Below are 27,975 nucleotides of genomic sequence, written 5' to 3' on the forward strand. Positions count from 1 at the left end.
ACCAGCACTGGTTCTGATCGTGCGTTGTCTTTCCACAACGATAACATTTTACTGTACCCAAGACCATTTGATTGGTGCTGAGTTCCGGTGACCGTAGCTGCATTTCCGCAGTGCCTCTCGCTGCGGCTTCGTGCGATGCTGCAATAGTGACAGCTTTATCAAGCGTAAGATCATTCTCCTCAAGCAGTCGCTTTTGTGTTCCTTCTTTTAACAATCCACACACAAATTTATCTCTCAGTGCATCTGCTAGTCCTGTTCCAAACTGACAGTACTTTGATAGCTTACGCAGTTCAATTAAAAATTCAGCGTTGCTTTCGTCTTTCAGCTGCGTTCTTCTGTAAAATTTAAATCGTTCCGCTATCATCAGCGGTGTGGTGTTTAAATGATTTTTCAGGACAGTAACAATATTCGCGAAAGTCTGATCCGCCGGTTTATCTGGTGACAGAAGGTGCTTCAATAGCCCGTATGTCTTCGCACCCATTGAGCTTAATAAGGTTAGTGCTTTCTCATCATCTGGTACCTTATTTGCTTTACAATAAACTTCCATGCGTTCTACATACGTGGTCCAATCTTCGATATCGCTATCAAAGGTATTAATGTTCCCATGTTTAGGCATCCTTGCAAGTTTTTAAATTTTTCTTTTTCTCAAAATGGCGGCTTCCCGCGCTTGTCTTCTTCCCCCGCCTACTAAAATGGCGGCTTCCCGCGCTTGGCGGTCTTTCCCGCGCTCGTCTTCTTCCCCCGCCGACTACAATGGCGGATTCCCGCGTTTGCCTTCTTCCCCCGCTGGCTGCAATGGCGATTGCCGTGCTGCTGCCGTTCTCGCCTCCCCAGCGGTTCTCAATTCCCTGACGCTGCTTTTACTCCCCCGCGGTTCCCGTGGGCATTCACGCTTCCCCTGCTGTTGCGCCTCTCAGCCCTGCATGCAGCCCGGTCCTTTACCCCGGCTGCGTTTGAGTTCTCCGCGGCTCTCGTGCCTTAAGCTGCCCCAGTCGCTGCGCCTCTCGGCGTCGATTGCAGCCCGGCCCTCTTCACCGGCCGTGGTCGAGTTCTCCGCCCTTTTTTTTCTCCGTTTTCCCTCCCCCACTCAACGCGGCCGACTTTCTGCTCGTGTCGCTGATCGGCTTACCCACCACCGTGGTAGAAGGGATGATCACTGCCTGTCGCTGATGGAGGTCTTCGTGGTCAGAATTTTTCTTTTTAACCCGGGTTCTCGATGCCTCCCGTGCGATGGTGCTCAGCAGGATGATGAGGGCGGATGCCTCTTCTCGACGCCCGTTCTGAGGACGAAGCTGCCTTGGATGTAAAACTGCCGCAGGGTAAGATCGGACTCGTCGCCACTGTTAAGTCTGTGTGTCCCAGTTATGCTTATTATAAATCACTGGACACAGACCACAAGCATAACTTTAACAGGTCTTTACTATTCGGAGGTCAGGGCTGAACTGCCCAGCAAATCCCTACACAACACTTATATACCGGTGTGGTCACCACCGGTATTATAGTATACAGCAGCCAAGAGAAAGTAGTACATCTCTTAACGTAGTTCTCTTAAGGTGGAACAGGTTACATACACCACAATAAGGTAATGATATAAGATCAAGCAATGAGCTATGCAATTGTGCTGGATTGTTAGGCTGACAGTGTAACAGGGTAGCTAACTAAATAAGGATGACATTTGTAAAATGCTCATCTCATGATCCAGCTTTTCTTGGCATCATTCCATTGTCATTGTTTATCTAACCAGCGTTATAGTCATCAATAAGCTTTCTGGAAGGGTAGCAGTTAAATCATATAAGTCTGATGATAAGTTCAAAGGTTCTTAAAAACGTTATGCTTTAAAAAAAGGATGAAACACTGACGCAGAATGGAGTCTGATTTACCTGCACTTTGAAAGGCAGTCATTTCTTTCCGGCACTGAGTAGCCAAATTGATGGCAGCATCACAGCAGCAAGACTGAAGTAAATATTGAAATGGAAACACCAATTCACAGCCATATAAAATAAATCTAATAGCCATTATTGAATTTGTGCGTTTTGTTGTCTTGTAGCCTTCTGGGCTGAGACAACTTGGAGTCTATTTGAGAAGATGGTCAGGTAACCATGGCATCACTGCCTCTGCCAATACTGCTCTATGGTCAGCTAGTAAGAGCTTTTGAAGCACAACCTATGCATGGAATCCACGCTGATTTTTCCTCTCTCTCGTCAGCTGTGTGTACCTCAACTATGCTTATTGTTGTGCCTGAAACTCAGAACACCCTTGTGCAAACATAAACATGTATCGTCTCTACGTGACTTAGCATAGGTGGTGGTTGTCTGAGTTTCAGATGATACAAGTGTGCTCAGTAGGTGTAGCAAGTATAAATTTGCTGACACACATTATACTTAACTACCAGTGCACTGTTTGTTGATCAAAAGAGTTAGATTAACTTTGGTAGGTGAGCATAAATGGTGGCAATGACAGCATGTAATGCATCCTGGAGTGTTCAATTAATCTTGTTTACACTAGAAATGTCACAGAACAACTCCATAAGAAGACCATGTCCTTGAGTCGCCTTGGTGAAAAAGACATCTCAGTGGAAGTGGCACAGTGAAAAATGGTAAGGAATCAGTGGCTCTATACTGGGATTTTGTGACCATTTATTATAATTTTGTGATCACAGTGAATATAGTTTGAACATAACTGTGTGAAGATATGACTAGCAATTACACCTGTATATGCTAGTTTGAGGTACAATGTTCTCCCATAGAACCTGTAGCACCCATTCTATATAGCTTCTTAATTACATTTATTATTAGAACATATAATGAAGTAATGACTTACAATGCCATATGGACAGTAGCCTTAATTTTGCATGTTGCATGCAAATGTTAGTTCTAATGGTACAAAGAGTGAGTGCATTTGGTCATAGCGTAAATAAAATATGAGCATTTACATAACTATCAGTACACATTAGGGAAAACCTTTAAAGCCTCCTGCCATATAATTTTGGCTTGCATAACAAATTTACCTTCTGTTTGAACCATGCAAACACCATAAGTGCCAGTTGGTTGAGAAATTGGGGCCAATATTTTGTTCAATCGCCAGTGGCAGTAATTCCATAGTTCCTGATAGCAATAAATTACACCTGCGATAGAGTGCTATGTGAAATATTAACGGGAAGTGTTAATCATTAATTTTCTTGATTCCAATTAGATACTATTACAATGAAGAAAAGTCCATCCCAGAATGATAACACTGAATCAAGATTCTGACAATGACAAACATTTTAGAAAATATCTGTAGTTATTTTATAAATTATCTTTTTTGTTGTAATTTTAACTGCCCAATTATAAAGTAATTTTTACAGTGATTGTTGTTATTTTTCCTATCTACTTGTTAACCATTCACAATGATTAAACCATTGAACTTAAAAAAGAAACTGTGCTCTTAGTGTGTTTAATAAAAAAAATCAAGTTTTGAGACAGTGCTGCTAAGATGAGTTGCTGAGCAGAGATCTGAAACCTTCCCATATGGGGAACAAAAATCAAGAGTCACCTCTACCACTTTGAGACATTTCCTAGTGGCCAGCTGAGAGTGGCATTACCAGAGGCCTATCAGCAATTTGCCTTCCTTCTTTGCCATGATCAGTGAAAAGCTTAGGAAAATCAAATGAAAGAAGGAAAAGAAAGAGGTCACACTGAAAAAGAGAGATTCTGTTGTCATTCATACTTGTTCCTCCGTTTTCAAAGTAAGAGTCTGCCCATGATTCTTGCCTGGTATGGTTAGTTCCTTCACCGACTGGTTAGACACTACATAGGTCCCGCATTGGACTAATCAGTCATCTGCGAGCTCATTTTTAATGCGGAAGCAAGTCATTCTCGGTTCCGATGGACTGCCTAAGAAGAAGAAGAGACACTACAATGAAAAAGATAAATTCTAACCTGCAGTCAAGTCTCTTATAGATTCATGGAACTGTTTTGTTAGGACAAAGAAATCTCACCAAGCAAGTTGTGTCTGTAGTTGGCTACTATCCTGGTGCCTGGACACTGTATCTTATGAACCATTAGGCAGCTGTCCAACCATACTTCTTCAGAGAATTGGACTGCTTTTTCCCCGATATAAAAGGTAACACTTTTAACACCACAAAACCTGCAATGAGCGCAATTTAGTCTTTTGCTGAACCTCTTTTTACACCACCTGTAAGGGGAAGAGTAGCACTGCAGTGTGTAAACTGTACACTCAATTCTTCCTTCTCTTTATTAACAGCAGCATATGATCCTTGTAATAAACTGCTAAGAAGGAAGTGGCACAACTATCTCAGCTTCAATGCAATTTAGGGAGACCACCAGCCTTGGCCATCACAGTACACAATAGCTGATGTAGGAGAAGTGCTCCCTGAAGACCCTCTGTAGATATGGCCTCCTGTCTGAACATGTGGCCTCCCTTCCTCCTCCTCCCTCTTCTGACAGCTTCATCTGCTCTGTGGTGGCTTGCGTGCTGCTCTACCTTGTCATCCAGCCTCAAGGGCAGCCTTACGAGACCACCCATATCTGCAGCCAGACTATTTGTGAGGCAAAGAGCAACAACGATGCAAGACCATCAAAATCTCTCTCTGGCAGACAAAGTGAACTTTCCAGAGTGATACAACATACCAAAAACATGCCCAGAAGTGAAGCAACAGCCAGAAATGATAAAACAGCAACTAACCTGTAAGTACTGCATGATCTCTTTAAATAAGGTTGGTGAGGGGGCTTTCATGCCAGTTAGCTTTATGTTGTGCTGTGCGAGATCAGCACGTGGCGAGTGAAGCGCAGGAGCGATCAAAAATGGAACACGGGTCCTGCAAGAAGTGTAGGAAACTAATTTGCATACATTATTCTTGACTTTGAATGGTGCTGGTTTGCGCTCCTGCTTCCAGCATGACCTCCTTTACCAATATGGCAGGTAGCGCACTTCCAGCCGGAAGTATGCGTGCGCTTCTTGCCTGCCATGTTGGGGCTTAGTAGGCCACTTAGTGCCCAAAGTACAGGCGCTGGATGGCTGCATTTCTAGGCCCTTGTGTCAATTTATGCAAAATCTAAGCTTGTGGCTATTCTCTGACAAGGAAGGAAATGGAATGTCTAATCTTCCTGTGCTATGTGCAACTATTTCCTCTCTGGCAACCAGTCATAATTCCAATGAATTAATGTGTAAGACCACCAAAACACATGTTAGTTAAATTATTAATATTTATTATTTGATACATTGTAGCACTGAAAAAATAGCTTTCAGCCTATTGTGGTTCTGAGATTAAGGGTAAAGCACATACAGTATTTGGAGTAAGAGTATAAAGAGCCCTATTGGACAACTGGCCTGTGCTTTACCCACCCCAGCAGAGTTTGACACTGACCATAGTTATCGAAAGTGAAAAAAAATTCCATTCTCTGCTGTTCACTTCCTTTCCACTGATGAAAACAAAAGTTCACCAACAAAAATCTCATTTTTTTCAAGAAAATCAGAAAGAAAATCATGTCACTTTTTTTAGTTTGTTCTCTACTATGTGAAAAATGTGCAACTGAAAATGAACACTGGTAGTAAACTAAAGGAGGTTTTCACATTATTAAAACTGATGCAGTAATACATTGTTAACAGTTCTATATTCTATTTATTCTAAGTATATTGTTAAAGGCTATTGTATGAGAAGTGAAAATACTCCAGGATTCTTTGGCAGGTACATCCGACATCATATACCTCATGGGAACTGGAGGTGGGAGTCGGCCATAAAATTCTTTCACAGAAGCAAAAGAATACCAGTAGTTTGCCATCAGTAGTGTAATAGTCAATTTATTCTGTGAGTGATTGGTTCTTATGTGACGGAATAAGTCATATTCCAAGAGATACACCATTATATGAACAGATTTCTGACATTAATACATGATATACTGGGTTTAAAAATCTAAAGCCTCAGAGACACAGGCTGCAAACAGAAAACAGGCTTCTGAGGTTTGATAACACAAGTTGTAAACACAACAAGCTTTGAAATGGGAACTGATTGTTAATGCTAATACAATTGAAATAGCAGTTTGGCGCTTCCAAAAGGTCTGGAGTTTAGAAGAAACACAATGGAATGACCCAAGTAAAGTGTTAAGAACTAACACATGAAACAGAAACACAGAATATTAAAAAACCATGTGCCTTTGAAAAGATGGCATCAAGTAAAAGAAACACCTGCTGGTCAAATAGTTTTTATGTTAAACTTGGAAGACAGGAAACATAAAATTAAATATGCAACCAATTGATATAGCTAGAAATGCATGAAACACCCTGGTTGAAGTGGTTTTAATTTACATATTGTAAATATGATACCTGCAGAACACTTTGAAGATATAACTTCAATAGATACACCAAGCAATTACATTGTTTTTGTATTGAACTTGGAACACCACGGAGTCACAACGTCTGTGGTTATAAACAGTTAAGCCAATATTAAGAATTGAATGAAAGTTCTTCGATAAGAATGGCATCAAATAAAGACTACTGTCATAGTGTTTTATGATAAGTTTTTGGAACACCTAAAGGTAGAGACATAATTATGCATGCAGCAGCTAAATTGACAGTAAGAATAGAAAGAATTCAACAGAGAGAATGAATAGGATAATTAGCTTATATCAGCAGAAAACTTCAAAGAATAAACCACTAAAAAAAAGAGTATAAAAGATAGGATTTTCAAATGGGAAAACAGAAGTCGCTGGAAACGGGCAAGCGATTCTCGGCTTCTGAACCACTCTGTAAGCCGACAACTCTGAGTCTCGGGTAATCAAGGTATTTGATTTTGGTGGATATTCTGGATTAAGAATAAGTAGAAGTATTGAAATGTAACTAAGTTAAGATTTGAGAATAAGGATCTCTGATAAGAAATGTAAGTTATTTGTATTTTGAATTGTTAATGTTGCGACTGACTCAACAGCTGTTAAATGAAAGTCGGCTCTTAAATAAATATATATATTTTTAGAATTGTCTCACAGAGTATTTCTGTATCAATCTCGCGAACCCAATTTCTGTACACTCTTTTGTAAGGAGTTGCAGAATTCTGGGGGGTATTCCAGACCCTCATAATATCCAGAAGGTTACAGTCTAGTTAAACTTATTAAAAGTGCTATCCGGAGGATGGTAACATCTTCACGATGTTCCTTTCCTTTAGGAAGAGATAGTCTGAACCTTTAGACCCATTTAAGCGTCTTATAGAATTCGGCTTTCTTTAACTTTAGTTGAAGGTGAACGTCTGGGGAATACGGCTGATCTGGGGTAGCCCAAAAAGGGCTAGGACTTGTATAGCCCCGTTTGGGGCACTAACTTCGCCGGGCCCCAGAAAAATTAGTGCCCCCCGTGCCGGAAATTGGTCGGTTGCGCCCCAAAGGGAAGCGGGGCGCTACTGGAGGCGCCCCGCCTCCCTCTTGGGGCACTGCGAGTGAATATCGTGGCGTTACGTGCCGCAGCGCCACACGCTGTGGCACGTCGCGCTGCAGTATTGCAGGCCTTCCTCCCCTTCTTAAAGGGGAGAGGCCTTGTGCAGCGCGATCTGGGGCCCAGCTGGGCACCCAGGGATCGGGAGTGCAGGCAAAAGAGCCCGGCACCCAAGAGAAGTGCCGGGCTCTTGGAGCGCAGCTGGCACTCCACGGGGCGGGGGGTGGTTCTGGAGGCCGGGGACAGGAGCGCAGGCAGGTGCTGGCAGGCGGCCAACAACAAAAATGGCCGCCCCACACCTCGCCTTTAATTTGCGCCTCCCCGGCCACAGGTACGCCACCCTGACCCTGACGGACATAGCGTCCGGCGGTAAATCAGGGGGCGCTCCCGAAGATCGCGGCTGGGGCGTGAGCGGGGCGCTGCGCACACCGATGATGTCATCGCCAGTGGCACAGCGCTAACGGTTAGCGCCACCACCAACCTCCCGCTGAATTTGGCGGGAGGCGTGGGCAGTGCCGCGCCCGGGCGCTAGTTGGTTTGCGCCCCACTTAGAGCCCTCTTAAGGCGCTAACGGGTGGCGCAACCAACTGAATTTTTCCCCCAAACTCTCTTAACTTCACTGTAGTGAAATTATCATTCACATTCATGTTGCAGCCTACTTGGTGCCATGTCCATTTTGCTAGAAATAGATATTGGCCTGGATTTTGCGGTCGGCAGCAGAATTAAGGATAATGCTGTCAACATCTGTGCGGTCGGCAGCAGAATTAAGGATTACGCTGCCAACATCCGAATCGAATGCGCACTTACCTGTTGCGAGGCCCCAAACGAAAAGTTGCTGTCAGACGCTGGAGAGTTGCACACAGCGTAGTGGCCCACGGATCTCAGGGGTGCACATGGGATCACGTGGGCTAGTGCTCCAATCAGCAAACAGAAGGTCCAGCAGAACTTGCGTATTAACACCGCTAGTGCAATGCTGTCTGCTGCAAAGTATTTGTTAAGAGCTACAAGAATGACTCTCATGCTGACATCTAAGAGTTATAAATGCAGAAACATGCAGAACTGCACAATATTTCTCTTGATATTTGTTGAGTTAATCCCCGACTAAATTAACCTTTAAATCATGACAAGTAGTGGACACCATGGACAAAATCTTGTGGGTCATATGCAAATGCTTCCATTTCTGGCCTCATATAGCTTTTAAAAAGACTTGGATTTGTTAGGAGGTTCTCCCTTACGCTGTGCAAACAGGCCCTGTGCCTGTTTGCACCAGCCGTAAAATTTTCACAAGGAATTGCTGGGCAGTTGGTGGGCAATTAGCCCAACTCTGCACCAGCCATTAGGATTTCCATGTCGGTGCGGATCATCTATCAAGTTGGAACTTGACAGATCGCAAGTTGAAGATTTAGGCAGTATTCCTGAACTTGCTGTTCATTTCAAAGGCGGTATGACAGCATACTTTGAGAGTATGCTGTCATACTGACTGCAAAATCTGGGCCATTACTTTTTTTTTTCATTTTGCCTTCACCACACTTGCAGCTCTCTGTATCACACGCTAATCCTCAGCCAAGGAGGCAGGAGGACAGGCAGATCTCAAACAATACTGTTTGTAAGTGGTTTCAGGGAGGTGAGTCAAAGTGACCGTGAGATTCTCTCTCATCCCTGTGACAGCTTTCTAACTTTCCCTAACAATGCAGTAAGAGTGGGAGTATACTCTATTGGAAATTACAGAAAATAAACTCCTATGTTGTCATGTAACACATACTGGTGGCATAGCAATATGCCACCCCATCAGGAAACAAATCTACTAATTGTTCAATGGAAATAATAGAAGCTGAACCCAAAAACGCCAGCGGTGAATTGTGCCAGATCTGCCAAATTTTGTTGATCAGTTCATTTGCATATCCATTGGAGGATGCATTGGTGCAAATCCTGTCTAAAATGGAGTGCTTGGAGTACAGCCTTTAAAAGGCTAAGCCTGGCTGAAGATTGCAGCAGCAGGCTGAGAGAACAGCAGCTAAGGGCATGATTTTCCCTGTGGAGGCGGGATGGCAGCGGGAGAGCTGGTTGGCGGGTTCCATTCCCACTCCCGTCCGCAGCCGCTCTCTGAAAACTATTTTCCGTAGATTGGCCTTGTTAAGCCCGCCATGCGGGGTTCCTGGCCAAATAACAGGAAGCGGGTCTGATGATGCCATTTGATGACGCGTCATCAGCCGGTTTCCTTAAAGGGACCACGTCCACATTGATTTTGACAGTTGTGCTGTTAGTGGTCTGCAGCATTGAGGTGCAGCAAACACTGACCAGCACTGCACAAAGGTGCACATCTGCACCCAGGCTCACGCATGACTCCCTCCATATGCTTATGAAGGGACAAATGTAAGAAGTCACACAACACCAGGTTATAGTCCAACAGTTTTATTTGAAATCACAAGCTTTAGGAACGCTGCTCCTTCATCAGGTGAAGTGGAGAGATGCATAAAGACACAGCTTATATAGTCAGAGAATAATGCCAGATGATTACAGGTAATCTTTCTAACTGCCATTTATCACACCTCGGCAGAGAGATAATCACAGCAATCAAAGGTGTGAATGGTGTCCAAACAGGTCAGTCAGGTAAACATTACATCAAAGAACAATGAGGTGGGGTCACAAGGGGTCAAATGTTGCAGATGCTGGGGACTGTATGAAAAACAAAAAACAGACAAAAAAACATTTTTTTTTGCTGGAAATCACAGCAGGTCCGGCCGCATCTGTGTAGAGAGAACAAGCCAACGATGACTCGAGTCTGGATGACCCTACGTCAGGTGGGGTTACATGTAGCGTGACATGAACCCAAGATCCCGGTTGAGGCCATCCTCATAAGTGTGGAACTTGGCTATCAGTTTCTGCTCTACGATTTTGCGTTGTCGTGTGTCTCGAAGGCCACCTTGGAGAATGCTTACCTGAAGATCGGAGGCTGAATGTCCTTGACTGCTGAAGTGTTCCCCGACTGGGAGGGAACACTCCTGCCTGGCGATTGTTGCGCGGTGTCCATTCATCCGTTGTCGCAGTGTCTGCATGGTCTCGCCGATGTACCATGCTCCGGGGCATCCTTTCCTGCAACGTATGAGGTAGACAACGTTGGCCGAGTCACATGAGTATGTACCATGTACCTGGTGGGTGGTGTCCTCAAGTGTGATGATGGTATCTGTGTTGATGATCTGGCATGTCTTGCAGAGGTTGCCGTGGCAGGGTTATGTGGTGTCGTGGTCGCTTTTCTCCTGAAAGCTGGGTAATTTGCTGCGAACAATGGTCTGTTTGAGGTTAGGCGGCTATTTGAGGGCGAGTAGTGGAGGCGTGGGGATGGCCTTAGCGAGGTGTTCATCGTCATCGATGACATGTTGAAGGCTGCGAAGAACATGGCGTAGTTTCTCCGCTCCAGGGAAGTACTGGACGACGAAGGGTACTCTGTTGGTTGTGTCCCGTGTTTGTCTTCTGAGGAGGTCTATGCGATTTTTTGCTGTGGCCAGTCGGAACTGTCGATCGACGAGTCGAGCGTCATATCCCTTTCTTACGAGGGCGTCTTTCAGCGTCTGTAGGTGTCCATCGCGTTCCTCCTCGTCTGAGCAGATCCTGTGTATTCGCAGGGCTTGTCCATAGGGGATGGCTTCTTTAACGTGGTTAGGGTGGAAGCTGGAGAAGTGGAGCATCCTGAGGTTGTCCGTGGGCTTGCGATAGAGTGAAGTGCTGAGGTGTCCGTCTTTGATGGAGATTCGTGTGTCCAAGAATGAAACCGATTCTGAGGAGTAGTCCATGGTGAGTTTGATAGTGGGATGGAACTTGTTGATGTTATCGTGTAGTCTTTTCAGTGATTCTTCGCCGTGGGTCCATAGGAAGAAAATGTCGTCGATGTATCTGGTGTATAGCGTTGGTTGGAGGTCCTGTGCAGCGAAGAAGTCTTGCTCGAACTTGTGCATGAAGATGTTGGCGTATTGGGGTGCGAATTTGGTCCCCATGACTGTTCCGTGTGTTTGGGTAAAGAACTGGTTGTCGAAGGTGAAGACATTGCGGTCAAGGATGAAGCGGATGAGTTGTAGGATGGCGTCTGGAGATTGGCTGTTGTTAGTGTTGAGTACTGAGGCTGTCGCAATGATGCCGTCATCGTGGGGGATACTGGTGTAGAGTGACGAGACGCCCATCATGGCGAGGAGTGTTCCTGGTTCAACTGGTCCGTGGGTGCTGAGGGATGAAGGGAGTCAGAGCACGCAGGGAGATTCTCTTCCCTTCCCATGTGCGGAAGAGACCTCCCCAGGAGATCAACGCAGTCTGGTTGCACACTGCACAGGAGGACACAAACAGGGATGTCATCAGGAGTCCCTGGCTACAGTGGCGCCAACCTTTCAATGATCTCAGTAGATCACAAAACTTTACTGCCAAGCCACAATGAAACTCACCCTGCTGTGTCACTCATCACATCCCCATCATTCTGCCTTCCCTACCCTACTCCTGCACATCCTTACTCACACCAACTTACCTTGCACCTCCACCTATCCCTCTCTATCTACATTATCACTTCCCCATCTCACTGGCCACCCCTCATGCTCACCCTCATTCTACTGCAAGCATACCAACTAACAATACACAAGGGTAGGCACTTGAGAGGTTTAGCCAATGTCCATGTGAAATTTCTGTTAATGTGTTGTCAAATATTGAAATCTATATTTTCAACACTTTGCCTTATTGGACAGATCTGTGCACACCTTTAGAAGTGTCTTAGTCAGTTCCAGTGAATATTGAGACATAACTCCCCACCGTTCTGCCCCCCACTATTGTGATGAGTGTGAAAGGAATGGCCTGGACATTATAGGGATGCTTTCTGGTGCTGGTGTGGGATGGTGTCAACCTGGCGCATCATGTGGCAGCCAGGGTTTATAGCGTCAAGTGAAGTAAATCTGGCTATGGTGATGCCATCACTGCCCCCCCACCCCGGGCAGCAATGTTGTCAGGAGCTGATGCCCTGTGATGGCGGAGAAGGTTGGTGTTGTTGGTGTGCCTGGTGATGTTGGTGCTGGGGCTGATTGTGGAAGGATTCAGAGAAGCAGGGTGTGATTTTTTCAAGGGCGCCAATGTTGCTGGAATAGATGGCAGCTGCAGGTGAGATGACAGAAGTGATCTGTCAATGGTGAGAGAGGTTGTTCCAATGAGGTGCCACTGGATATAGAGTTGGCTCTAAATACTTGCAAGCTAAAGAAATCTCTGTATGTCTTACAGTTTCTGCGCTCTGAAACTGAACAGCTGCAAAATGGTATCCTTTATACCACTTCTGCAGCTGTCAGGTTCTCAGATAAATCAAAGCAGACTCAACTCACGACAGGGTGAGCTGGCGTGCTCCCGAGCAGCAGGTAACCCATGGGTGAGCACGTAAAATTACAAGGTAGGTTCAAAATAGCATTAAATTGGCTGTTAACAAGCCATTTAATGATCTAACTTGTCTCCCACGCCGCTTGGTGTCAGGTCAGTTCTCCGCAGACAGACCCGACAGCTGGGAGACTCGCGTGGAGGCGAGTTGACAATAAGTTTCCTACCTGCTGTCAATCTTTGCTATTTTGATAGCAGACCCGCCTCCAAACCCGTACACTGAACGCCGGCAAAATTCAGCCCTAAGTGTTTGGATCACTCAGCTGCACTGGATGGCCTTTCCTGTGACTTTTCAAGAATGTCTGCCACAGCAGAATCTATCACAGACAAAAGAGTGACCAGGGCATGGTGAAGAGGAACAAAAGAGGAGTACAGAAACCCTTCTGGATGAAATTGAGCCAAGATGAGACAGACTGCTTGGTCTTCATGGGAGGAAGCTTCAACAAAATGTGTCTCGTGCCATGCAGAAGGAGGTGGCACTGGCACTGAGTGCCAACTGTCTCACTCCAGAACTGCAGAATAGTGCTTCAGAAGTTTAATGACTTGACCAGGTTAGGCAAGTAACACACAAGCCACTCTCCCTTTCTTCACTGGGCAGCAGCATGTACTTCACTCACTAAAATTAAGAACTATACAAATAACCCTTCACACTACGCTATAGTTAAGAAGATCTTATAGCATGTGTCAACATCTCCCGTAACAGCATTTACTTGCATGCAGAACATTACAACCTCTTTCTCCACTTTAATAGGTTGATACTACCACATCTCTTATATCAGCTTTTCGATGGCACCTGGGAGACCATCCTCAGTTGTGAGCCTTCACCATATTCACTCAATCTTGTTGCAGGAAAAACCTGCGCACAGTGTGTGCGAGAGGCAGAGCACCGGAGGAAGCATCTCTGACATTAAGAAGCTCAACCCCATGAGCTTCCCCATGGATCAGATAGGAAGGCGCTCTTCTTTAGTTGTAGGAAATGGCAAAGGTCGAGGGGCATAGTGCCAGTGTTATGTTAGTGACTACATATTTACACAATCACTGTGTTATCCCACAACACACAGGCACAAGCTTCCACCTCCATTTCCCTTTAAACCCAAGGGGATAATTCTCACCTATTCTTAGCTTGCACCATTCTTCCCTGAAGATCTACCACAGCAATGGAGGTGGTGGGGGGGGGGGGGGGGGAGGGAACAGAGGATGAGGAAAAGGAAGAAGAGGAGGAGAAAGAGGAAAAGGAAAGATGGAACTTCTTCTTCATGGATTATGAAGGAGAGGAGGATGAAGAAGAGGGAGAGGAAGTTGAGGTAAAGCTCACGTCTGAGTCCCTGGGCCAAGATCCTGCCCTGACTTCCTCACTTGCCTTTAGCTATAATGGACTCGGTGATCACACTGATTTGGTGATCTCCCTCCATCCAGTTGCGCTTTTACTTGCGGTTGGCCTTCAACTCCAAATAAGGCCTCATTTGATACACCTCCTGGAGCAGGACCTCCAACTCTTCACTATCCAAAAGAGCAGTGCTGCCCATATACACCCGCTGTGCTATTCTGAATAATTAGCTCACTTTTTTTGCTGCAGCTACAAACTCCCCTTTCACTTTAAGAGTTGCTCCCTCGCTGAATTTTGCACTACCCAGACAAATATGCTACTGACCTAGGTCTCTTGGCAAGCTTTTCACTGCCAGCAGCCTATTCAGAATAGGAAGCAGAGCTTCTATTGCAACATTTGTCATCATCTACCCCCTCTGCTATGGACACAGTTTAGCCTGTGAATTGGCTCAGCCTAAACTTATTTTTGTCTATCTTTGCCAAGTCTTGGCTTATGTCCACGAATACCTCATGAGATTTTGGTCTATTTTGTTTCAGCACTGAGCTTGCTCATATAAAATTGGCACATGACTACTCCCGTGGCCTGGTCTGCTCAATCAATTTCTTAAAGGTAGATTATTGAGTCACAGCTCTTGTTAAAAGTTTTTTTTTTTTTCATCACTTGCAATCAGGATTTGTTCCATGCATTAATTGTTTTTGCTACAAAGTGTGCAATTTTGCAAATTTTAGGTGTATTTTTGCCAGTGGTGAGGATGGGAATTCTTTGAGGGTTTCAATAGCATTGTATGATTTTGATGACGAAGAGGAATTAATGAAGAGAGGCCAAAGAAGAGATTTACTAGGATCCATCTTGAAGCTTTATAAAGCCTGAAAACATATTGGCCCCCATATCCAACAATTTACATTTAAGCATGAACATGCTCTAAATTTGAGCTACTAGTCAAATTTTGCATTCACCAATTAGCCTAGCTGTCAGTGCAAGGCTAATGTTGTGCTTGGAACGTATGGTAATTATTGAAATGAGCTAACCTCGCAAAATTGGGCATGGTCAGCTGAATGTGCTGCCAGCCATTCCCAACACAGATTTTGCTGATCTCACAAAATCAGGGCTATAATCTCTGTGGCAGCCTCACACTTCATTCAACTCTCTGGTACAGTAAATGTAGCAGAATTTAAAAGCAGTGGGGCAGAATTTCTCCGGCTGTTCCACGGGGCTTCCACCATAACTACGTCTTGCAAAAAGGCTGGGACCTGGATACACCGGATCCTGACCTAAATTGGGAGTCACAGAATCATAGAATGATACAGCTCAGAAGGAGCCCATTCAGCCCATCGTGTCTGTGCCGGCCCTTTGAAAGAGCTATCCAATTAGTCCTAATCCCTTGCCCTTTCCTCATAGCCCTGCAAAATTTTCCCCTACAAGTATTTATCCAATTTCTTTTGAAAGTTATTATTGAATTGGCTTTCACCACCAGTGCACTCCAGATCATAACAATTTGCTGTGTAAAAAACATTTCTCCTCATCTCTCTCTGGTTCTTTTGCCAATTACCTTAAATCTGTGTCCTCTGGTTACCGACCCGAGTCTCGCCCCTTTCAAGGCCAGCTATGTCTGAGGGGCTGTGACCAGGGTGGTGGAGGTAGGGGCAAAGATTCCCTACACTGGGTGCTCCTGCTTCCTCAGCCCGTAAAGTATCCGGTGTAACACAGGAGACCCATATGCTGAGTCAGTTGAGGCATGCCGATCTCCAGGAGGGTGGAAGTGGGCCACACCAGAAGATCCCTGAAGGTGGGGACATTTAACAAAAATGGAATATCAGACCCCTTCCACAAGGGGCAATAGGATAGCTGGCAAGCACTAGAATTTCTGGCAGCAGGGGATAGTCGGGTGCTGAGATGTGTCCACAGTGGCACTGGTGCTTACCAGCTCCATGCTAATGAGGGCCCTCCCACTGCCCGTGTAAACTCCTGATTGTGACACACAAATTTTTGGTCACATTGTTTAATTTATTTTTGCCTAATTTCAAAATGGTTTTATTGTTTGTGGAGATTTCCATTTTCCAAACAAATCTGTATAACAAGTTAGGAGGTATTGGAGTATCGAGGTTCCACAGAATTTACATTGCTTGTACCATTGAAAATGACCTTCGTTCTCAATGCTCTTAAACTTTCACTACAGCAACCCTGATCATTGGTCAGTCAGTAATGCCTGAAGTAATTCCTTACATCACCACTGCTTTGCTTAGAATATCTCACTCTAGCAACTTCGCAGCAGAGAACAAAGTCTTTGTCATTGTTACGTAGCAGAGCAGCTCGCCCCAAATGGGCTTACTGATCCAGCCGGCCCAATATCAGCCGCCGGACCATCAGTAAGGTAAGTCAGGGGATTGTTGCAATTGCAGAGGAGAGGGAATCTCAGGGCGGCAGCGGCTCAGAGGTAAGGCAGCACACAGGATTTGCTGGCTGGCTCTCAGTTTTGTAGCAGTTCTGTGCAAACAACAAAGCCCAGCACAAATATTATGGAACACACCTCTGACACTTGGATAAGAAAGTAGCACCATTTCAGGAAGATCCTGGGACTGATGCTAATGTACATAGAGGTGTTCCATGGCTACCATTTCTTGCAATTCCCCTGGGAACCACAGCATGTAGTCGTCGTTTATAAGCCATCGGTTTGAGAAGAAGTAATTGACCAGAAACTTAACTGGACCAGCGATAAATACTGTGGCTGAGCAGGTTAGAGGTTGGGTATTCTGCGGTGAGTGACTCACCTCCTGACTCTCCAAAGCCTTTCCACCATCTACAAGGCACAAGTCAGGAGTATGATGGAATACTCTCCACTTGCCTGGATGAGTGCAGCTCCAACAATATTCAAGAAACTTGACACCATCCAGGAGAAAGCAGCCGGCTTGATTGGCACCCTATCCACCACCTCCAGAACCGGCACACCGTGGCTGCAGTGTGTGCCATTTACAAGATACACTGCAGCAACTCGCCAAGGCTTCTTTGACAGCACCTCCCAAACCTCTACCACCTAGAAGGAGAAGAGCAGCAAGCGTATGGGAACACCACCACCTCCAAGTTCCTCTCCAAGTCACACACCATCCTGACTTGGAAATAGATCACCGTTCCTTTATCATCGCTGGGTCAAAATCCTGGAACTCCCTACCTATCAGCACTGTGGGAGTACCTTCGCCACACGGACTGCAGCGGTTCTAGAAGGCGGCTCACCACCACCTTCTCAAGGGCAATTAGGGATGGGCAATAAATGCTGGCCTTGCCAGCAACGCCCACATCCCGCAAATGAATTTTAAAAATTTTTTTTCAAAAGGCACAAGGACCAAAAGAGCAAAGAGATGTATAAATGCACAAAAAATTCTACTTGGCCTTTCATCTGGTTACGCCTATTTCCTTTGTATTGCATATAAATCTGGTGATTGGAGACTAGAATATGGTCTTTAAATACTAGGCTGACATCCAGCGGGGTACTTGCGTTGGATGGAGTGACTATTGGCTCAGTGGTAGTATTCCCACAACTGTCAGAGGGTTGGCTTCGAGCCCAATCCAGACAGCCCCGGCAAGCGCAGACCAGAGTGGCAGCTCTGAGTACTAGGTTGACGTCCAGCGGGGTACTTGCGTCCGATGTGTGCGGCTTGAGTTAGGACCTGCCCTAGAGCAGGCACAACAAACCTAAATGTGCTTTTTCACACATCAAACTTCTACTTCTATATGGGTAAAAGCAGTAAGGGTCCTCTCCTGGTGTGGAGCCTTGACATACGGCAGAATGGAACAGATAATTAAGGCTTAGTGTTCTAGGTTTATATCTCTGTCCCGTGCTCCCATTTAGCAAGGCTGTGTGCCAGGAGTCTTACCCTATACTCTGTTAAAGGCGCAGGGGCACTTAGGACGGACAAGAGAAGTGGACATGCATAATCCTAAATGGGAAGATCACATGCCACCTTAACATTACGGGAGTGAAAGTCCTTTCAATGTATAACTGGCAATGGCATTGCTGAACAGTACGCAAATGGCAATATAGGTACAAGCAATTTTCCTTTCAATTCTAGGGAACCATGCAAATTTGTAGAAGCCCTGTTGCCTTTGGATTGCAGGCACTGGTCCATGCCAATCTTTATGTACTGGTGGTGCAGGACCCCTTTATCTACATGTCATTCTTCTGTGGATATCTCTCTCTCAAAATCAAAGCAGGCAGTGGAAACCAGTTTTCTAACCAATCAGCAGGGGTGACTCATTTGGCTGTAAACAAACAAACAGTATAAAAAGACCAGTCCTAGTGCGAGCAAGCACTGAGTGTGACTCATCAAAGAGTGCTGTGAGTTTGGCTAAGTGTGAGAGTTCTTTAATTGTTATTTCTCTTTAAATCATTCTTGATAAGATTACTTAAGCAGTTTAAGTAAAGGGGAAAAGTTAAATATTTGGGATTCTGTTGGTTTAAGAAGAGTAAAACAAGGTTACACTGCAGTAGGAGTAAATTGGCACAGCAGGCAGTGGAAACCAGTTTTCTAACCAATCAGCAGGGGTGACTCATTTGGCTGTAAACAAACAAACAGTATAAAAAGACCAGTCCTAGTGTGAGCAAGCAGTGAGTGTGAGTCATCAAAGAGTGCTGTGAGTTTGGGTAAGTGTGAGTTAGGCTAAGTGAGGTGTTAGGTGCTCTTTTCAAACTTTAACTCTGTGGGTTGTAGTTAATAAGGCCTTTCTGGTGCAGAGTGACTGTTGGTAAACCATTTAACTGGTGTAACTAGAGGGATTGATTTAATTTAAATTCAATTAATTAAAGGGGATACTAGCATCTAAAATCGGGCAGAGGGTGTCCATAACTAACAATAAAAAATTTAATTAATTACATAGAATGGAGCAGGTAATGTGTTAATGTTGCGAGATGTGGGAGCCGGTGAACCCCATTGAGGCTCACGGTGATTACGTCTGTGACAAGTGTCTGCTGCTACAGGAACTCCAACTCCGTGTTGATGAGCTGGAGTCTGAGCTTCAGACACTGCGACACATCAGGGAGGGGGAGAAGTACCTGGACTCTGTGTATCAGGAGGTGGTCACACCTATGAAGTTAATTAATTCAGATGTAGCCCGTGGTCAGGGACAGGACGGTGTGACTACGAGTGAGGCAGGTACGGGGATCCAGGAGGTAGAGCTGGAGGAGCCGCAGCCCTTGCTCTTGTCCAACACGTTCGAGGTTCTTACTCCCTGTGGGGACAGGAGCAGGGACTGCAGGGAGGATGAGCAACCTGGCCACAGCACCGTGGAATGGGGGGCCATTCAAGAGGGGGGAGTAAATAGAAATGTTGTAGTGGTAGGGGATAGTATTATTAGGGGGATAGATAGAGTTCTCTGCAGCCGAGAGCGAGAGTCCCGAAGGCTGTGTTGCCTACCCGGTGCCAGGGTTAAGGACATCTCCTCTGGGCTGGAAAGAAACTTGCAGTGGGAGGGGGTGGATCCAGTTGTCGTGGTCCATGTTGGTACAAATGACGTAGATAGGACTAGGAAGCCGGTTCTGTTAAAGGAGTATGAGCAGCTAGGGGTCAAATTAAAAAACAGAACCTCAAGGGTAATAATTTCTATTACCTGAGCCACGAGCAAATTTGGCTAGGACAAATAAAATTAGAGAGTTAAATGCGTGGCTCAAAGACTGGTGTGGGAGAAATGGGTTTTGCTTCCTGGGACACTGGCACCAGTACTGGGGCAGGAGGGAGCTGTTCCATTGGGACAGGCTTCACTTGGCCAGTGCTGGGACTAGAGTCCTGGCGGATCATATAACTAGGGCTGTAGAGAGGGCTTTAAACTAACTAGTGAGGGGGAGGTTCCTAGAGAGCAAATAATAAAAATGACAACAGAGAAGGTCATAGAATTGGGTAGCAGTGGGGAAATTAAAAACCAGAGCGTGTCAGGAAGGGGCAGAAGGTATGGAGTAAAAGGTAAAGTAATAAAAAGGGCAAAAGCAGGAACTAAGTGTCACAAAACATATTTGAAAGTTCTCTATCTGAATACACGTAGCATTCGTAACAAAATAGACGAGTTAATGGCACAAATAACTACATATGGGTATGATCTTGTGGCCATTACAGAAACATGGCTGCAGGGTGACAATGCCTGTGAATTAAACATACCAGGTTATTTAACGATCAGGAAGGACAGGCAGGAAGGAAGGGGAGGTGGGGTGGCTATGTTAATAAAGGAAGGAATCACTGTAATACAGAGAAATGATATTGGGTCAAAAGTTCAGGATAATGCAACAGTTTGGGTGGAGGTAAGGAATAATAAGGGGAAAAAAACACTAGTGGGCATAGTCTATAGGTCTCCGAACAGTTGCAACTCTGTTGGATGGAGTATCAATCAGGAAATAGTTGAGGCTTGTAATAAGGGAACATCTATAATTATGGGGGATTTTAACTATCATATTAATTGGACAAATCAAATTGGACAGGGCTGCCTTGAGGATGAGTTCATTGAGTGTATTAGGGATGGGTTTCTTGAGCAGTATGTAACTGAACCGACCAGGGGGCAAGCAACCTTAGATCTGGTCCTGTGTAACGAGACAGGATTAATTAAAAATGTCCTAGTAAAGGATCCCCTTGGAATGAGTGACCATAACATGGTTGAATTCCATATTCAATTAGAGGGTGAGAAGGTTGGATCTCAAACAAGCGTGCTAAGCTTGAATAAAGGAGGCTATGAAGGTATGAGAGCGGAATTGAGTAGAGTGGATTGGGAAAATAGATTAAAGGGTAAGACGATACATGATCAGTGGTGTACATTTAAGGAGTTATTTTACAACTTCCAAAAAAAATATATTCCACTGAGAAGAAAAGGGTGTAAAAGAAAAGACAGCCATCTGTGGCTAAGTAAAGAAATTAAGGATAGTATTTGACTAAAAACAAGGGCATATAAGGTAGCCAAATCTAGTGGGAGGATAGAGGATTGGGAAAACTTTAAAAGACAACAAAAAATAACAAAAAGATTGATTAAGAAAGGGAAGATAGATTATGAAAGTAAATTAGCAAAAAATATAAAAACAGATAGTAAGAGTTTTTATAGTTATATAAAAAGAAAAAGGGTGGCTAAAGTAAATGTTGGTCCCTTAGAGGATGAGACCGGGAAATTAATGGTGGGAAATATGGAGATGGCAAAAACACTGAATGAATATTTTGTATCAGTCTTTACAGTAGAGGACACTAAGAATATCCCAACACTGGACAAACAGGGGGCTATAGGGGGGGGGGAGGAGCTAAACACGATCAAAATCACTAAGGAAGTGGTACTCGGTAAAATAATGGGACTCAAGGCGGATAAATCACCTGGACCTGATGGCTTACATCCTAGGGTCTTGAGGGAAGTGGCGGTAGGGATTGTGGATGCATTGGTAATAATTTTCCAAAACTCCCTGGACTCAGCAAAGGTCCCGGCAGACTGGAAAACTGCTAATGTAACACCCTTATTTAAAAAGGGCAGTAGACAGAAGGCTGGAAACTATAGACCGGTTAGCCTAACATCTGTGGTAGGTAAAATTTTGGAGTCCATTATTAAGGAGACAGTAACAGGACATTTGGATAATCATAATTTAATAGGACAAAGTCAGCATGGTTTTATGAAGGGGAAGTCATGTTTGACAAATTTGCTGGAGTTCTTTGAGGAAGTAACATATAGGGTGGATAAAGGGGAACCAGTGGACGTAGTGTATTTAGACTTCCAAAAGGCATTTGACAAGGTGCCACACAAAAGATTATTGCTTAAGATAAAAAAATCACAGGATTGGGGGTAATATTCTGGCATGGATAGAGGATTGGCTATCTAACAGAAGGCAGAGAGTTGGGATAAATGGTTCATTCTCAGACTGGCAATCAGTAACTAGTGGTGTTCCGCAGGGGTTAGTGCTGGGTCCCCAACTCTTTACAATCTATATTAATGATTTGGAGGAGGGGACCGAGTGTAACATATCAAAGTTTGCAGATGATACTAAGATGGGAGGGAAAGTAGTGAGTGAGGAGGACATAAAAAACCTGCAAGGGGACATAGACAGGCTAAGTAAGTGGGCAGAGATTTGGCAGGTGGAATACAATACTGGAAAGTGTGAGGTTATGCACTTTGGCAGGAAAAATCGTAGAGCAAGTTATTATCTTAATGGCAAGAAACTGGAAAGTACTGAAGTACAAAGGGATCTGGGGGTCCTGGTGCACGAAACTCAAAAGGTTAGTATGCAGGTGCAGCAAGTGATTAAGAAGGCCAATGGAATGTTGGCTTTCATTGCTAGGGGGATAGAATATAAAAATAGGGAGGTATTGCTTCAGTTGTACAAGGTATTGGTGAGACCGCACCTGGAATACTGCATACAGTTTTGGTGTCCATACTTAAGAAAAGACATACTTGCTCTCGAGTCAGTACAAAGAAGGTTCACTCGGTTAATCCCGGGGATGAGGAGAGGTTGAGTAGATTGGGACTCTACTCATTGGAGTTCAGAAGAATGAGAGGCGATCTTATTGAAACATATAAGATTGTGAAGGGGTTGGATCGGGTGGATGCGGGGAGGATGTTCCCGATGATGGGTGTAACTAGAACTAGGGGGCATAGTCTTAGAATAAGGGGCTGCTCTTTCAAAACTGAGATGAGGAGGAACTACTTCACTCAGAGGGTGGTAGGTCCATGGAATATGCTGCCCCAAAAAGCTGTAGAAGCTACATCATTACATAAATTTAAAACAGAAATAGACAGTTTCCTAGAAGTAAAGGGAATTAAGGGTTATGGGGAGCAGGCAGGAATTTGGACATGCGTCTAGGTTCGGATCGGACATGGCCCTGTGGGTAGCGGAGCGGGCCCAGGGGCCGTGTAGCCTGATTCTGCTCCTATTTCGTGTGTCTAATTCTGTTAGATTCAGGAGATGGTTCTGTGATAGTAGATTGGCGGTTAGGATCAGATCAGCCATGATCTTATTGAATGGCGGAGCAGGCTCGAGGGGCCGATTGGCCTACTCCTGCTCCTATTTCTTATGTTCTTTATTCTTATCTTCCGTCATCACCCCTCTCCTCAAAATACCAACCCTTGACCCCTCCGTCCTTGCAAACTACTGCCCCATCTCCAACCCCTCTTTCCTCCCCAAAGTCCTTGAGTGTGTAGTCGCCTCCCGAATCTGTGCTCATCTTTTCCGCAACTCCATGTTTGAATCCCTCCAATCAGGTTTCCACCCCTGCCACAATACCGAAACGGCTCTCATCAAAATCACAAATGACATCCTTTGTGACTGTGACAAAGGTAAACTATCCCTCCTCGTCCTTCTTGACTTGTCTGCAGTCTTTGACATGGTTGACCACTCCATCCTCCTCCAACGCCTCTCCATCGTTGTCCAGCTGGGTGGGACTGCACTTGCCTGGTTTCATTCTTATCTATCTAATCATAGCCAGAGAATCACCTGCAATGGCTTCTCTTCTCACTCCCACATCATTACCTCTGGTGACCCCCCAAGGATCTATCCTTGGCCTCCTCCTATTTCTCATCTACATGCTGCCGCTTGGCGACATCATCCAAAAACACAACGTCAGTTTCCACATGTTTAAGTCTTAAACTTAAATAAAGCCAATTACATAGGTATGAACGGCGAGTTGGCCAAGGTAGATAGGAAAAATACATTAAAAGGTATGGCGGTAGATAAGCAGTGGCTAACATTTAAAGAAATATTTCATAATTCTCCACAAAAATACATTCCATTGAGAAACAAAAGCTCCACGGGAAATGTGATCCATCCGTGGCCATCTAAAGAAATTAAGGATAGCATTAGATTAAAAGATGAAGCTTATAATGTTGCGAAGAATAGTAGTAAGCCTGAGGATTGGGAGAGTTTCCGAAATCAGCAAAGGATGACCAAAAATTTGGTAAAAGGGGAAAAAATAGAATACGAGAGAAAACTAGCAAAAAATATAAAAACAGATTTTAAGAGCATCTGCAAGTATGTAAAAAGGAAGAGAGTAGCAAAATTAAACGTTGGTCACTTAGAGGCTGAGACAGGAGAAATTATTATGGGGAATAAGGAAATGGCAGAAGCGTTAAACAAATATTTTTTATCTGTCTTTACGGTAGAAGACACAAAAAGCATACCAAAAATGGTGGGGAACCAAGGGTCTAATGAGAGTGAGGAACTTAACATAATTAGTATAAGTAGAGAAAAAGTACTAGAGAAACTAATGGGACTAAAAGCCGACAAATCCCCTGGACCTGACGGCCTACATCCTAGAGTTCTAAAAGAGGTGGCTGAAGAGATAGTGGATGCATTGGTTTTGATCTTCCAAAGTTCCCTAGATTCTAGAACGGTCCCAGCGGATTGGAAGGTAGCAAATGTAACACTGTTATTCAAGAAAGGAGTGAGAGAGAAAACAGGGAGCTACAGGCCAGTTAGCTTGACATCCGTCGTCGGGAAAATGCTGGAATCCATTGTTAATGAAGTGGTATCAAGGCACTTAGAAAATCATAACATGATTAGGCAGCATCAACATGGTTTTATGAAAGGGAAATCGTGTTTGACAAATTTATTAGAGTTTTTTGAGGATGTAACTAGCAGGGTAGATAAAGGGGAACCAGTGGATGTAGTCTATTTGGATTTCCAAAAGGCATTCGATAAGGTGCCACATAAAAGGTTATTACACAAGATAAGGTCTCATGGAATTGGGGGTAATATAGTAGCATGGATAGTGGATTGGTTAATGGGCAGAAAACAGAGAGTAGGGATAAACGGGAATTTTTCAGGTTGGCAGCCTGTAGCTAGTGGGGTGCCACAAGGATCAGTGATGGGGCCTCAGCTATTTACAATCTATATTAATGACCTAGATGAAGGGACCGAGTGCAATGTATCCAAGTTTGTTGACAATACAAAGCTAGATGGGACAGTAAGCTGTGAGGAGAACACAGAGTGCAAAGGGATATAGATAGACTAAGTGAATGGGCAGTAAGGTGGCAGAGGGAGTATAATGTAGGGAAATGTGAGGTTATTCACTTTGGTAGGAAGAATAGAAAAACATAATATTTTTTAAATGGTGAGAAATTTTCAAATGTTGGTGTTCAGAGAGATTTGGGTGTCCTCATGTAAGAAACACAGAAAGCTAGCATGCAGGTACAGCAAGCAATAAGGAAGGCAAATGGCATGTTGGCCTTTATTGCAAGGGAATGGAGTATAAGAGTAAGGAAGTCTTGCTAGAATTGTACAGGGCCTTGGTGAGACCACACCTGGTGTACTGTGCACAGTTTTGGTCTCCTTATCTAAGGAAGGATATGCTTGCCTTGGAGGCGGTGCAACGAAGGTTCACTAGATTGATTCCTGGGATGAGAGGGCTGTCCTATGATGAGAGATTGTGTAGAATGGGCCTATACTCTCTGGAGTTTAGAAAAATGAGAGGGGAACTCATTGAAACATACAAAATTCTGAAGGGAATTGACAGAGTAGATGATGAGAGATTGTTTCCCCTGGCTGGAGTGTCTAGAACTAGGGGGCATAGTCTCAGGATAAGGGGTAGGCCATTTAAGACCGAGATGAGGAGGAATTTCTTCACTCAGAGGGTTGTGAATCTTTGGAATTCTCTGTCCCAGAGGGCTGTAGATGCTGAGTCTTTGATTATATTCAAGGCTGAGATAGATAGGTTTTTGGATTCTAGGGGAATCAAGGGATATGGAGATCGGGTGGGAAAGTGGAGTTGAGGTCGATGATCAGCCATGATCTTATTGAATGGCGGAGCAGGCTCGAAGGGCCGTATGGCCTACTCCTGCTCCTATTTCTTATGTTCTTATGAGATCTAGCTCTACCACACCACCACTTCTCTCGACCCCTCCACGGTCTCTAAATTGTCAGACCGCTTGTCTGACATACAGTTCTGGATGAGCACAAGTTTTCCCCAATTAAATATTGTGAAGCCCGAAGCCATTGTTTTCAGTCCCCGCCACAAACTCCGTTCCCTAGCCACTGACCCCATCCCTCTCCCTAATATCTGTCTGAGGCTGAACCACACTGTTCGCAACCTTGGTGTCATATTTGACCCTGAAATGAGCTTCCGACCACATATCTGCGGCGTAACTAAGACTGCCTATTTCCACCTCCGTAACATCGCCCGTCTCCGCCCTTGCCTCCGCTCATCCGCTGCTGAAACCCTCATCCATGCCTTTGTTGCCTCCAGACTTGACTATTCCAACGCACTCCTGGCTGGCCTCCCACGTTCTATCCTACGTAAACTTGTGGTCATCCAAAACTTGGCTGCCTGTGTCCTAACTTGCACCAAGTCCCGTTCACCCATCACCCCTGTGCTCGCTGACCTACATTGGCTCCCGGTTAAGCAACACCATGATTTCAAAATTGTCATCCTTGTTTTCAAATCCCTCCATGGCCTTGCCCCTCCCTATCTCTCTAATCTCCTCCAGCCCCACAACCGCCCGAGATATCTGTGCTCCTCTAATTCTGCCCTCTTGAGCATCCCTGATTATAATCGCACAACCATTGGTGGCTGTGCCTTCTGCTGCCCATGCCCTAAGCTCTGAATTCCCTCCCTAAACCTCTCCGCCTCTCTTTCCTCCTGGTCTAATTTCTCCTTATGTGGCTCGGTGTCAAATTTTTTGTCTTATTACATTCCTGTGAAGTGCCTTGGGATGTTTTAACTACATTAAAGCCGCTATATATATACACAAGTTGTTGTTGTTATCATTATGCTACTTAAGCTAGACATCGTTGAATTACAGTACTAGCATAAGTGCCACTGTCCTATCTTGGATGTCCCAAGAGATGTTGAAGTGCAGTTTCCAAACATGCAAGATGATCATATTGATGGCTGTATAGCATGCCTAATATTTGACAAACCTTCCCTGAGAACTGATTACATTCCCTCTCTAAGATCTACCAGCCCTGTTTCAAAACCAGTACCACATGGCGCACTACAGGGGTCACAGAGAATTGCTTAGCAGCTGGTATAGAGGCATGCATCAGTGATTTGAGAAGTCAATACCCATTCAGATAAAGTAGGGATGCTTAGACATTCTCTGGCCCCTGACCTGTATAATCTTCCTCAATGCTTGCTGACTAACATCCAAATCCACAGTTTCCTGCTCAGATTGCGGTTTTCAATTCCTGCAATTTGTCTGTCGAAGTCTTGGCTGGATAAGCAGTGAGAAGTTTAGCAGTGCTCTGTGCTGCTAAGCTGTGCAGTTTTAGCTGGTTAAACTCCAGCAATACTTGCTGGTTAAACTCCAGCAGTACTTCTGTACACATCTGGGAGGCCGGAAGACATTGCTTCTCCAACCGGTGCCTCAGTTCCTTATACTTAAGTCGGTAATATGTGTTCCTACTACAGGCAGAGAAAGCGCACTCCTGACCGGGTAAACCTGCGTGAATATCTCAGTAGCTAGATTTGAAGAGTTGTAAACATGGTGTTGAGTTTCCGGATGTGTCAGGCGTACGGCTGATAAGAAAAAAAAATAATTTGCTGAGGAATAGTTAAGATTTAGATTTGTGATTGCAAACAATGTGACAGGTTGCAAACCGACCCAAACCAAATGGAGCCGCGCGTTCTGAAGAGTGAGATGCATCAACATCGGTCAAACTTCCAAAGCAAAAAACTGCGGCTGAGTGGGAAAAAAACTCCACATGTGCAAGTTTAAACAATATACGAGGGAATGAATGGCTCACCGAGCAACCTTAAAGTGACGGGCACTTCTCATCCCTGGTTTTCTTTTCCGCGAGAGAACGCAGGTCGAGCGCGCGGCGTGACCAGCACTTGTTTATATTGGTGCGCCCTGACGTACGGCTCAATGCTGCCGGGTTGCCATGGCGGCGGCGTGCG

General features: G+C 44.7%; 1 long non-coding RNA gene across 1 annotated transcript; it reads right to left on the minus strand.

Annotated features, from left to right (window-relative positions):
• Positions 1 to 9,818: 9,818 nt before the first annotated feature.
• On the minus strand, positions 9,819 to 27,913 carry LOC147116562 (uncharacterized). Its single transcript, XR_015078838.1, has 2 exons — positions 27,822 to 27,913; positions 9,819 to 11,735 (listed from the first exon to the last, which is right to left on the minus strand). It is a non-coding gene; the product is annotated as an uncharacterized LOC147116562 (long non-coding RNA).
• Positions 27,914 to 27,975: the final 62 nt, after the last annotated feature.

The sequence above is a fragment of the Somniosus microcephalus genome, chromosome 6 (assembly GCF_052327205.1).
Source record: "Somniosus microcephalus isolate GS21.2 chromosome 6, FLI_Smic_1.0, whole genome shotgun sequence".
Lineage (NCBI taxonomy): Eukaryota > Metazoa > Chordata > Chondrichthyes > Squaliformes > Somniosidae > Somniosus > Somniosus microcephalus.